The sequence below is a fragment of the Balearica regulorum genome, chromosome 16 (genome assembly GCF_011004875.1).
Source record: "Balearica regulorum gibbericeps isolate bBalReg1 chromosome 16, bBalReg1.pri, whole genome shotgun sequence".
Lineage (NCBI taxonomy): Eukaryota > Metazoa > Chordata > Aves > Gruiformes > Gruidae > Balearica > Balearica regulorum.
Window position 1 is genome coordinate 2,091,758 of NC_046199.1, and position 12,316 is coordinate 2,104,073.

The 12,316-nt window shown below is 48.1% G+C and overlaps 1 protein-coding gene across 4 annotated transcripts in view; it reads right to left on the bottom strand.

The window, feature by feature from the left end:
- Window positions 1-12,316, bottom strand: part of RALY (RALY heterogeneous nuclear ribonucleoprotein) — a 139,797-nt gene that overhangs the window by 67,563 nt on the left and 59,918 nt on the right. The window lies entirely within an intron of this gene.

Consider the following 12,316-nt stretch of genomic DNA (forward strand, 5'->3'; position numbering starts at 1 on the left):
CTTCTATAGAACAAATCCCCCAATGCTAGGGAGAACTATGAAATCTGTGAAAGGTGGGCTTCCCATCAAATCCTACAATCATTGCGTTATTGATGTATCACACTCTGCAGGACTTCCCTGCAAAGAGACTGAAAAACGCTGATTATCTGTAGTGTTGGTCAGCAAACTGCAAAGTGATAGACTGTTTGCTGTGCTGCTCCCGTGACAGATAAATAATACTGCTGCTTTGCCCTTTATAGCATTGATTAGATCTAGGTAAAACAAATAGGAAAAAAAAAAAAATCACAGGAGGAACTTACAGTTGCTCATCCACAAAATCTCTGCCTGGGGCAGGAGGTATTACTATTAATTATATTGTTTCAAAGGCAGTTGCAGTGGGATGGTAAAGATTTAACACTCTCAAGCTGTGGCTCGATACAACACACACTGAAGTCAATGGCAAAGCCCTCTTGGACTTCAGGGGTGCAGGATCAGATGTTAAATGTTTCTGCAGACCCCTGAGATGGATGCAGTGGTACACAGGCGATGCTCTGCCCCGGCACCTCCGCCCCCAGACAGATGCAGAGGTGGCCTGAAGGATCGTGAAAACGGAGCTGTATGAGCAACCCCTCCATCCATCACACGTTCCACCCCTTTGAAGAGTGCCTGGTGACCTCTCCCAGCATTGGCCATGGCACAGTACCCTATGGAGGGCTGTACCTTTGACCTTTCCTATCTTGCTCCAACACCGCCATTCATTTTGCAGTTACAAGCCCTTAAAACTGCAGCAGACTCAGAGGCCAGGGGCCACCACTCCGCAGAGCCCAGGAGAGCTGCAGGGGTTCAGGCAGGGTGGATCTGTCTTGCTCACGCTGCAAGACCTACAGCAACAGACACCAGCTGAAGAGGAGGTCCTTCTACCTCAGCATCCCTTTAATTTTCACCAGGATGGGAGATGGCTTGGTGACAAGGTGGGGATGGCAGACACCCGACCTCCTGTTGCATTTAGCAGACCACAGGTATCGTTTAAGGAGAGAACATCTGCACTGCAGTGAGATGCAGCACAGGCAGGAGATGCAGGCAGGACCCTGCCATACCCCCATGGAACATGGAGACACCCTTAGCACGGAGATGCAAGGAGGCAACGTGCTGTAGAGGGGAAAGCAGTCAGGAGACCCAAATTTCTATTCATGTACGCCTTTTCTTCGGCTCTCCCTGCTCGCTCCCCGACATCCCCTCATTTCACTGCCGTGCTCTTACATCTACCCCTTGCCACGCTCTTACATCCATCCCCTCAGCACCTTCCTTCTCCTCCTCGCTGATGGAAAATGATAACTCTGGACAGCCCCAATTCCCCTCTCCACAAAGAAATCCTGTGTCAAATACTGTGATTCATCAAATGAGTAAGAGCAGAGCCTCTTCTTCATCTAAATGTTGATCTTTCATCTCCAGAGGCTTCTGCCACCTGGAGTATAAGCTTCACTTCTAATTAATGGTGTTAACAAATCTTTCTGCACCAGCAAGCTTTCAGCGGTGTTTTTCCAAGGGCTTTGGCATAGAGACACCAGCATCACGGTACCCTCCTGGGGGAAGCTATTTTGGAGAGCAGAGACCACCGCTCTGTGTTGAGACACATGCCTGTTTATTCCACAGCGTTGGGGCACCGGCATCAAGGCAGTTCTGCTCTGGAGACCTCATCTTCCTCCAGTGCCTTCAGCAGGTGGCACAGCTTCGTTCCACCCTCCGCGGGTGCAGGAAACGTGAGCTGCTTTAGGCAAAGACAGTTTAGATTTCCCTTTTCTTGGGAAATCCATGCAAGATGGGAGGAATCACTGCTTTTGTCTACAGACCAGAGAGGCATCCTGGATAAGCAGGTCAGCCTTTGACATCTATTTTTTAGGAGAGATGAATCCCAAATTACTGTTTGCAGCCAGAAACGTCTCCTGACCCAGGGGGCTCACCCCACATTTCACAAGGTGATGCAAAGTAAGGGCAGGCCACCTTAGCTAGGAGATACTCTACTTTTTCTTCTTGAGGTCTGAAGCCCCAGATGCTCCTCCTTCCTCTCTCTGTCCATCCCACCACTAGCCCACCCAAGTCACCACATCTCTCACTCTGCCAAGAGCAGTATCTTGGACCGAGCTACCTGTTAGTTTGAAGTTTTGTAGAATATAGATCTGTTTCCTTCCCAGCTCTGAACTTTGCTGACTCAAAGGAAAGTGATCTTTAACGATCCCCTAGATAGATAGCTATATTTTTCTTACCTAAGTGCACACAAATTGCACCCTACAACCAATTAAACAGACGGTTTCTCATTTTTTCACAACAAACATAATTTGTAATTCCAAAATGTCAATAAAGAGTCTTTCAATTTTATATTCCATAGCATTTGCAACTCAGCTCAGTAATTTTGGAGTCAATAATTAAAAAAGAGGCAATTAGGGTATTAATTGAGAATCACCAAGTTACTTCATATAACATATTGCATATTTATCCACTTGCACGCTTTGCCCTAACTGCTCATGCCATGCTGAACGCTGTTCCATCATTGCAGCTGGAGTTTCTAGAGCAACACATCTCTCCCTCCCCAGCCCTTCATCCCAGCCATGCTCCTGGCTTTAAACACCGAGACAAGTGATGGATCTGGTACAGGGTAAGGGAATGATGAATCATGGAGAGATGAGCAGGATTTACCTTGAACTAAGCTGTGTTTGCTGACTGAAACAAGGTGGGGAAAACCAACCAGCCTGTTCACTATGGAGAATTTTAGTGAGAAAAGAAGAAAAGAATTTTCTAAAAATGGTACTGTCCACAATAACCACAACAGTTTCATTTTATAAATTATACATTTTGTTTCCTGCCTACTGTTCTGAGTTATTTTTAGAACTGAAAAATAGAAGTAGCCCAACGGAAAGCAGATTCTTGGTACTAAAAAACCGGTAGTCTAGTTACCAGCTCAAATCTCACGTCAGACATCCATGCATCCCTTCCACTGTCTCCCCTGGAAGAGGGTCTGGATACGGGACCCCTGAGCCAGGCAGGGTCCCCAAACTCTAGGGAGGGTCGGGACCCCAGACAGACTACGGCCGCATTTGCGCATGGTCTTGTCTCACCATCAGGAGAGGGAGAAGATGAGTATGGAAGAAGAATGTGGAAGAGGGTGGAGGAAAAAGAAGTGAGCATCTTCAGATGGGCCTGTTAGTTCCTGAGTGTCCCCCAGCTCTGCAGATGCAACCCAATGGGGACAGCTGTGAAAGGCCACCTCAGCCGTATCCCCTCCTCGTGCCTCGGCGACTGTCTTGTAACCTGACATTTTCGGAAATGGGATGTTATTCTTTCTTATTTTCACACTAATATCCAAATTCATAGGAGGCATTATTGATGTGAAGATTCTTTGCAAATTCAAACACAAAGCCGGAACAGCAGCGTGCGTACACATGCCCAGACATAAAGGCAATGCACTCTGCTTTCCAAATGCTCTGCTGGAGGGATATTTCTGATATCAGGAGGGATACTTCTGATATTGGAGTGCTAATACAGTACAGCTTTAGATGGATTGGCAGCATACCACCTGCAGTATTAAGACTTCCATCAGCTGTCTCGTCACACACAGAGTGGCGTCTCTATAAAAACCTAATACCTTGCAATTTTGCAAGTTTGATATTAATACCAAGGCTTAAGAAGAAAATACAAGTCAGCTGAATACAGGCAGACGTTCTCTCAGTTTGGCGATGCTGCTGCCCGAGAATGAGCTTCACTGTGCTGATAAAGCAGCTCTGGCACTGTGGTAGTGGACACAGATACTACAAAAGATGAAGACAAAGAAGCCCAAAACATGCCCAAGGGACTGACGCACATTGTAGACACTATAGAAATACTTCTGTAAGTGAAATTAGGTTGGGCAGACCATAGGGACTGAGGAACACAGAAACATAGGCATACGTGAGAAGGTCTCACTGACCACATCAGAAACCGTTCTGCGACGCAGCAGGGAGAATCCTATTTCTGTAGCACGAGGCAGTGCCAGGTCATGACCATGGACCTCAGGCGGTTCTTCAGCCCCACTGCCATCCTTGGGCCTGCCGCAGCATCAGTCCCAGCAGAGGCTTTCAGGGTGGAGGGACTTTGGGATCAGCATCAGGGCATTCCCTGCTTCCCTACAGCTCTGCGGAAGAGGCTCACAGGAAGGGCCAGAGGCAAGGAGCTACATCTCTACCCCGTCTCGCCTTCACGAAAGGTTTCCAGCGCAGACACCACGACATTGGCCACTACATCTTGCATTTGAGGTGCTGTGCCTGGTCTGCTGCACAGCAGTGCTGTCTCAGGGAGACGCTTCACCAATCTGCACGTAGACCTGACTCGGGCCGGGTCCCTGCCTGCAATAGGTGTGACATCTCTGGATGCCACCATCAGGAGTTGAAAAAGCAGGACTGAAAGGACAGACAAAGGGCAAACAGGACAGCAGGGAGTGGCTGGCAGAGCCCCTCCTGTGGCTTTGTTTTCTCTTGCAATTGAATTTGATGCTGATAAGCGATGGTGACGGATTTTCATGCCACATGCGGCTCTGCGATGGAGCTTCTGATCTATGGATTACAGTTTACCAAGGAGACAGCTCTGTGGAAAAATGCTTATGAGAAAGAAATGCCACTGCTGTAAAGAAAAGCTCAGGGAACCATTTTCTGGGGTCATTTCTCTTAGAAAAACAGCCCTATAAAGTCACAGACAGACTCTTAACTGAGCACCAGGGACTTGGCAGCTGGTTCCGAGCAGGACAACTCCGACGTACTCATCCTGCGAGGCTCATGTCCTAATCCTGCTCACAGCACCTTCACCAGCACTTGCTTTGAGGCAAATAGGGCTGAGCTTGCTTTGAATTATTTCTCCAAAGAAATAAAAACAATGCCGCGTGGTTTTACTTCTCAGGTCCACTATACCTAGGCAGAGGGCCCCAATATTTGAGTTTGTGCCACTAATTAATCTTGGACCTTTTGAACGGCCAGGCATGCCTCTGCCCTTCAGCTTTTGAACTAATGCTCGTCTGAATAAAACCCCACGTGCCAGATACCAAGACGGACAGAAGACCAGTCTCCTTCCCTGATTAAAGTCATTTACCTTCGACTTATCCACAGCTGTAAGTACCCTGCATGCATCCGCGACTGCAGTGCAAAGCGAGGAGTACTCCTGAAGAGTTAAGCGGGTCACGGCAAAGTAGCCAGCAACATTGTCTGAGCCTGATTTGGCAAATCCCAGTGGAACAGCTGTAGGGTCAATGTTAAAACAGATTCTTTTTACACAAAGTTAGGCACTTTTCATGCCCCATTGGTTAGGAAATCATTTTAAAACCAGTGGGAACTGCCACACTAGTGTGCGCAAGCCCTGCGTGCTGCCCCAACCTTCCTGTGCCAAGGGTGCCCACAAGCCGTACCCGCAGGGTGAGGATGCCTGCAGGAATCCCCTCACTGCAGTCTTAAAGCCAAAAATCAGAGAAGAACCTAAATTTTACATTGCTCATCAAACTTTCCAGCAGGTCCAATTAATGCTGTTACGTTATGTACAACCCTTAATTACTCTCTGTGTCATTGCATACAGTGTACAGGAAGCATTACCCAGGCTTTCACCTTCAGCTCACAGCACTCAGGCCCTACAACAACAAGGTTTTTCCCCAAATCTCCCCGCCGTTGTCAGCAGACTTTGCACAGCCAGTAAAGACAACTGCAGCTTCCTCCAGCCCCCCGGGCCAGCCAGGGCAGCAAGCAGTGGAAGCTTTCACCCCCTGACTTGGTGCATTGCTTTTGCCAGTCCATCGAGCCTTGACCATCCAGGACCACGAATGCCATCAGTTATACTCTGGTTGTGGGCAGGAGAAAGAAAAAGCTCACTGAAAGGCTTGGCCGTTCCTTAGTATAAACTCTCCACGCCCTTATATGCTTTTTCCTCAAACTGCACAATAACATCCCATGCTTTTACAATACTGTAGGTTTCACGTGCCACAAAGCAGCGTCTGCGTCTGTTCCTGTACAGGGTCTGGCTGATGATGATGTTAATGTTCCCCTAGCAGCCCTCACAGTGCTGCGCTGTGTACTGGTAGCAGGAAGGTGTTGGTAACACCCCAGTGCTGTAGCTCCTGGTGAGCAGCACTGGCACAGCATCAGGGCTGGCTCTCCAACATCCCCCCTCACCAGAAGGTTGGGGTGGGCAAGATCTTGGGAGGGGACACAGCCAGGACAGCTGACCCCGACTGACCAAAGGGATGTTCCATACCATACGGCATCTGCTCAGCAATAAAAGCTGAGAGAAAGGAGGAGGAAGGAGGGGCAGTCATTATTTACGACATTTGTCTTCTGGAGCAACCGCCCTGCTTCCCAGGAAGTGGGCCAGACATTGCTGGCTGATGGGAAGTAGAGAATAAATATTTTGGGTTTTTTTCCTTTGGTTCCGTGCACAGCCTTTTTCTTTGGCTTTATTAAATTGCCTTTATCTTGACCCACAAAGGTTTTTTCCATCTTATTTTTCTCTCCTCCCTGTCCTGCTGAGGAGGGGAGTGATAGAGCGGCTTGGTGGGCACCTGGTCTCCAGCCAAGGTCAACCCACCACAGTTCCCAATTTCTGCATGGCTTCGACTTACAGTATCCCTTAACCATCCGGTCTTGTTTACAACATACAAAGGAAAAGATTCAGCGCAGCTTTCCACCCCCTGCAAATACAGATATTGTTGTTTATTTATAGCTCCTTATTTGCAGAGAGCCTATGGAGACAAGAAGAGATGCCATTCACAGGGGAAGGCAGATGTATTGAATCAATCACCATGCAGAGGGGCCTGGGGTATTTCACAAAAGAACCACAATTCACAACTGAAGATAAATTATCCAAACCTTTACGCATCCTTGTCTGTCAGTTACTGTCTCGATACAAACTTGGCAAAAAAATAAAGCAAAAGCCCCTTTTTCTATGTCTAATGGGAAAATACAGATCTCTCTTCTCCAGTTTTTAAGCTTGACCAAGTTGCAGTGACAAAGGGAGCTCGCTGTTTATATTTCTCTAGTTATTTAGCATTATAGAATATCTCAAGGAAGGGACCTATAAAGATCATCAAGTCCAACTCCCTGCTCCTTGCAAGACTACCTAAAACTAAACCATATTTAAGCACATCTAGGTTTCAATCTCGAGTCTCATCTAATGGTCTTAAATCATCTTTAAAAGGTTCCTTTTATAGGTTGGGGGGAAAAACCTCCCAGCCCAAACTGCTGTAAATTGCTATATGGGGGCGGGGGGGGCCCTTCCTATATTTAAAAAAGGCTATTTCTGTGTCTGCAGATATAAAGCAACACAGGTAGCAGGAAGATGGTCTACTTTTCCCATGTAATGATAAAAATTGTCGAAGATAGACAAAGGAGAGATTCTTAATTTGGAAAAAGGGTCAGTACTTCACAGACACCTACAGATTTCCCTGAAAGCATCAGGAAAATGACCTCCCTTCAGAGTTCATAGGATGATGCCATCCATGATATCAAACTCAAATGAAGAAGAGAGAACGGAAAATAGGAAGAATTAAAAAGAAAAAAGAATAAAAGAGAATTAGTAGAATAAAATCAGTGGAATAAACTGGTCCAACAAAGGGCTGTGGCATTTAACTTCAGACCACACTGGAGGGAGGAAGGTTTGACGAATTCCCACTTTTTGGGGTCCATCCTACAAACCTCTGCTGACTGCAGCAGCCAGCTCCACCTGGGGCACAGACAGACCATTTCATTGATATAGTTCCCATATTTTATCTCCTAGCCAAATATAACCACATCAATACCTCACTGCAGAATTACAAGTATTTATAACCAGCCTGCCAATTAAACCAACAACGTCCAATTAGTTTCTCGGGGACAGACCTCCACAGAGACCTGTGGGACCTTCCTTCACCAGGGTGCTGCTCTGGCCAAGCTGGGCAGACGTGTCCGATCCACACGCACCACGCCCTGTAGCTCAGCCATCTCCTCCACTGCCTATCTGAGATCTACTAAGCTTCTCCCCATTTCCCACATGGTGAGAATGTCCAGGGCTGATGTACTCAAGGACTTACCAATTTGATGACGTGGAAAACAGGAGGCAATATATCCGAACATGTCCTTTGCTAGAGACAGCCTCAAACTCATCTGGTCCTTCATCAGGTGTAAACAGCTTAGTTATATGATGTCCCATGAACATGGACGCCACGTACGTGAGCACAGATCTAACCAGAGTATTTTTTAGCATGGACAGCTCAGGGAACTGTATGTAGATAATCACAATTTTGAGCCACAGCACGCTGACGTCCTATGCCTGTTCTAGTTCCTCTACATCTTGCCTTGCTATGTGTTTTTTAAAACATATGGTTCCCACCTCTGACCCTCTCCCACTTTTGGGGTCAGCCTGCAAATCACATTGTTACAGGTGACAAAATAACCCATGTGCCTGCAGTAATTTATTTTCCAAACCCATTGTGGTAATGGCAGGAACTGGTCTGTAAGTAAATGGACCATTTATTTATGGATTGTAAATAAAAGCATTCAATTCTTCAAAACCATAGAGCAAAGCTGAAGGTTCCCTCTTTGTCTGAGCCTGTGGACACCCAGCTCCTGCAAGCCAGGCAGTGGCGGGCAGGGGGCAGCTAAAAGACAGAAGAAAAGTAATTTATTCCCTCTCCCCTTCCACAATGTCCTCACCATTTAAATGTCGACCAGGAAAAAACTTCAGAACAGAAAGAGAGCTGGGCCATGCTCAGCCAAGGTCTCTCCAGGGCAGGTACAGCTGCACTTTCTCTTCTCCAGGATAACGGCAGGAATGAAGAGCTGCTGTGAGCACAAACTTCTCCCCTTGGTCAGAGGTGAAACTCGGTAGAGTCTGACCCAACGAGTCCATCCCTGCTCCCGAGAGCAGCTGCCTGCCTGAAGGCAACCCAGTGGAGAAGCCACGTCAGGTTATGGCCATCGAACCTCCTAGATTTGGAAGAGGCACATTGGCAAAGGACCATTTCCTTTCCTTGGATGGGAATTTCTGAGAGTTAATTCTGAGACACTTGGAGGCTGGGGTGGAAACTAAGCACAAGCAAGGTGAGGACCCAACAAACAGCAATCTCAGCCCTGTTGGGCCAGGAATTACAAGGCAGCAAGGTCACTAACGGGGGGAGAAATTCAGCTGAGCAATTTTGAGGGGGAGGGAAGAGTATGAAATGATGCTGGCAAGCACAGGGTGAAATCAAACTGGAGAAATCAATAAAGGGAAAGGACAGAGGGGGGCAATGGGATGCGGGAAAAGATAAATTAAAGGCTTGCCCAGGGGTTATGATGGCTAGTGAGCAATAAATTAAATAAAAGAGGGCAACAGGGACGAGTAAGGTAGTGTGAAAAATTAATTAAAAGGAAGGGAGGCATAACCAAGGCATAAAACATGGGTGCTGGTGGAAAGATTAGAGGACCCAGGGAATGAAGAGGCTTTGAAAAGCATAAGAGGAGCCAAGGCAGAGGCTGTAAAGGCTGTGACCGCGTGTGAGGGTCAGATAAACAATGCAGATGCGTTTTCAAGAGTATGAGAAGCAGGAAACCTCTGAAGAAGAAAGGAAGCATCTCGCAGGAGGAGGCAGTGTTGGTAGTCCTGAGGCGCTGGCATACCGAGCTTCACTCCTTGGCTTTTGCAGCCAAATGCAGTGGGGTACTGACCCCCCCATCTGCCTGCAAATGGTCTCCTTCCACCTACCCCTCTGCCCCCAAAGGAGAGGGCACGGGTGCTGCCTGCAGGATGAGGCGTTGCAAGATGGGTTATTTTAGCTGGGTGTCTTAAACACATGTCTGCTGAGACACAAGGGAAGGGGTGAACAGGTCTGACTCGAGCTGACTGCCTCCAGCACCCCCTCCAGCTCTCCAAAATGAAACCACAGCCCTCCCTGCAACCATTTCTGAAGGCATCCCCCAGCTCCTGAGCAAAATTCACCAACGTCTCAGCCACGGCAGTTCAGGTTAGCCCATGCCCAGGTGTGGATACGCCCTGTTGACTTGTTCACGCTCGTGGGACAGGCCGACTTTGGGTGGTGGGCAGAGGACCCTGGCCTCAGGGGATTTACGTGGCAAGCACAGACCTACATCCAAGTCCCTGCTGGGTCCATTTGCCGTTGGGGACTTGAACGCTGGGTCTCAGACTGTACAGGGGAGCACCCCGCTTGCCTCAAGGGTTATCTTGGGGTGAGTCGCCTTCACCCTTTTACGCTGAAGCTGTTCCACTTTGAACAAAATAATGACATGTGCTGGGAGAAGTGGAGATGGGGAAGGAGGTGGATGGAGAGAGTACAGCTCTGCAGCCTGCGAACTGCACATCTCACTTGGGCACTGAGCAACCTGGACTTTCTCAGTCTTTGTGAGAGAGGCGTGAAGCAGCTCTCCAGTAGATCCTTGCTCAGCAGCCTGGCTGCACTGAGCCTTGTCTCGAGACTTCAGATCTCTGTGTTTGGGGCTGCTGTGCCAGGCACTGCCTGGAGAGCAGCTGCGTGGGGTCAGCCCACAACCCTGCGGTCCATTGCCTGCTTCCCAGCCTCAGGTGCATCACCGGGAAGGCAGCAATTAGTGACGGGCTGGGGGTAGGGTGGTTTTCAAAGGATTTACAGTTGTGCGCCAGAGAGGATAAGCAGCAGGTCATCAGCTCTGCGCAGAGCAAGATGGAGCATCCCAATGCCACCATTTCTGCACTGACAGATTTTCTGTTGGTAAGTCAGGTCTCATTCTCAGCTCTGCAGTGGTCAGGACTCAGGCAGCCTGGATGGGACCAGCTGCTCAGCAGGGACAGGCAGTCCTGTCTCTGGCCTCAAAAGTCTCCGTCTTTTTAGCCCAGGATGCTGATGCACTTACAGAGCTGCCCAAGACCACAGGAGCCTCCTCCGGTTATCATGTCAGCATAAGCAATGAGCTTTGTAAGCTGCTACTGCCCATCACTGCAAAGTCAGTATTGCCCATCAAGTAAGTCAGTATTTCATTAGCGGACTGTTAATTGCCACTGTAGTGCATGTGATACTTTGCTTTGGAGGATTTCTCATAGGGAGTAGAGATGCAATTTTTAGAAGAGCCGAAGAGTGTTTGGGAGCATGGGTGTAGGAAATGATTACACGAATATTTTCAGGCCCTTCAAATCACAGGGGAAAAGAAAGAATTGGACAAGTCTGGATCACACCTGCCTTTAAAGCAGCATTCTTTGAAATGAACAGGCTGCCTCGGTGCTCAGAGACAGCAAAGAAGATTATAAGCAAAAGATACCTATGCTGGAGGAATAAAGGCATTCAAAACTATGACAAGCACACGAAAAAAAAAAACAAAACAAAAAAAAAAAGAAAAAAAGCAGACTTTTTGGATATACCAGGAGGGGTACAAGCAAGATTGACAGTGGCAGCCTGTCAGGAACAGATTCAGAGCATCACCCAACCCAGAAGACAGTTCAAGGACTTTCACGGGTCTCAGTGCCACCTATCAGGCACTCCAGTGAACGCTTGTAACGAAGCAGGACAAAAGTAATGGGTAATTAACAACATCAGAGAAAGCTAAATGGGCTCCCTAACCTCTCTCTGCCCCAACAAACTTCGTTTTGGCTTCTCTTTGAACCAGACTATAGACAGTTAAGTGATGTTCATTGTACCCTACACAGCAGGAAGCAGGTCAGGACTCAGGGAAGTTGTAAGATGAGGAAAGGGGTGTATTTCCACTCCTCTTTGACATACCAGAGGAGGGGTACATACGTGGGGTAGTAGGGCTCAGTATCAGTTTGAGTTCAGCATGGTGCAGAGCCGGTGCTGCAAGGATCTGATCACAGGGAGCCTGCGCTGGATCCAGAACAGAGATGTCACTCTGCATCTCCACCGAGACACTGCCCGTCCTTATTTTGTGTGCATTTCTTAAAATTCACAAACTCAGCCTGCACACAGAGACCTTGGGGTCATTTCCCACCTCCTGTAGCTCTCCCTCCAGATTTGCTGCTGAGAGTCAAAGGGGATTTTGGAGCACAGCAAGAACAAAAGCTGCCTTATTCTTTTATACGGACAAGCAGATGACTGAGAGCCCTGGGGTTATTGCAGGGTGACGTTCACCACACTGGGGCATCACTTACAACCCATCAGCTGGCAACCAATTTCACAGCGGTTTAAATTATCACCATCGAGCGCACAGCCGGTGCGGGCTGGGTGTCAGCACACGCACTGCAGCTTACCTGGGGAGCGGAAACTTGTTCGGCTGTGTGCGTGGAGTCTGTTATCAATGTTTCTCCCAAATCTGTATTACACGAAGCTTCATGCCCCCGAAGTCCTGCGGGAGGCAGATCTGCTGAGTGGGATAAT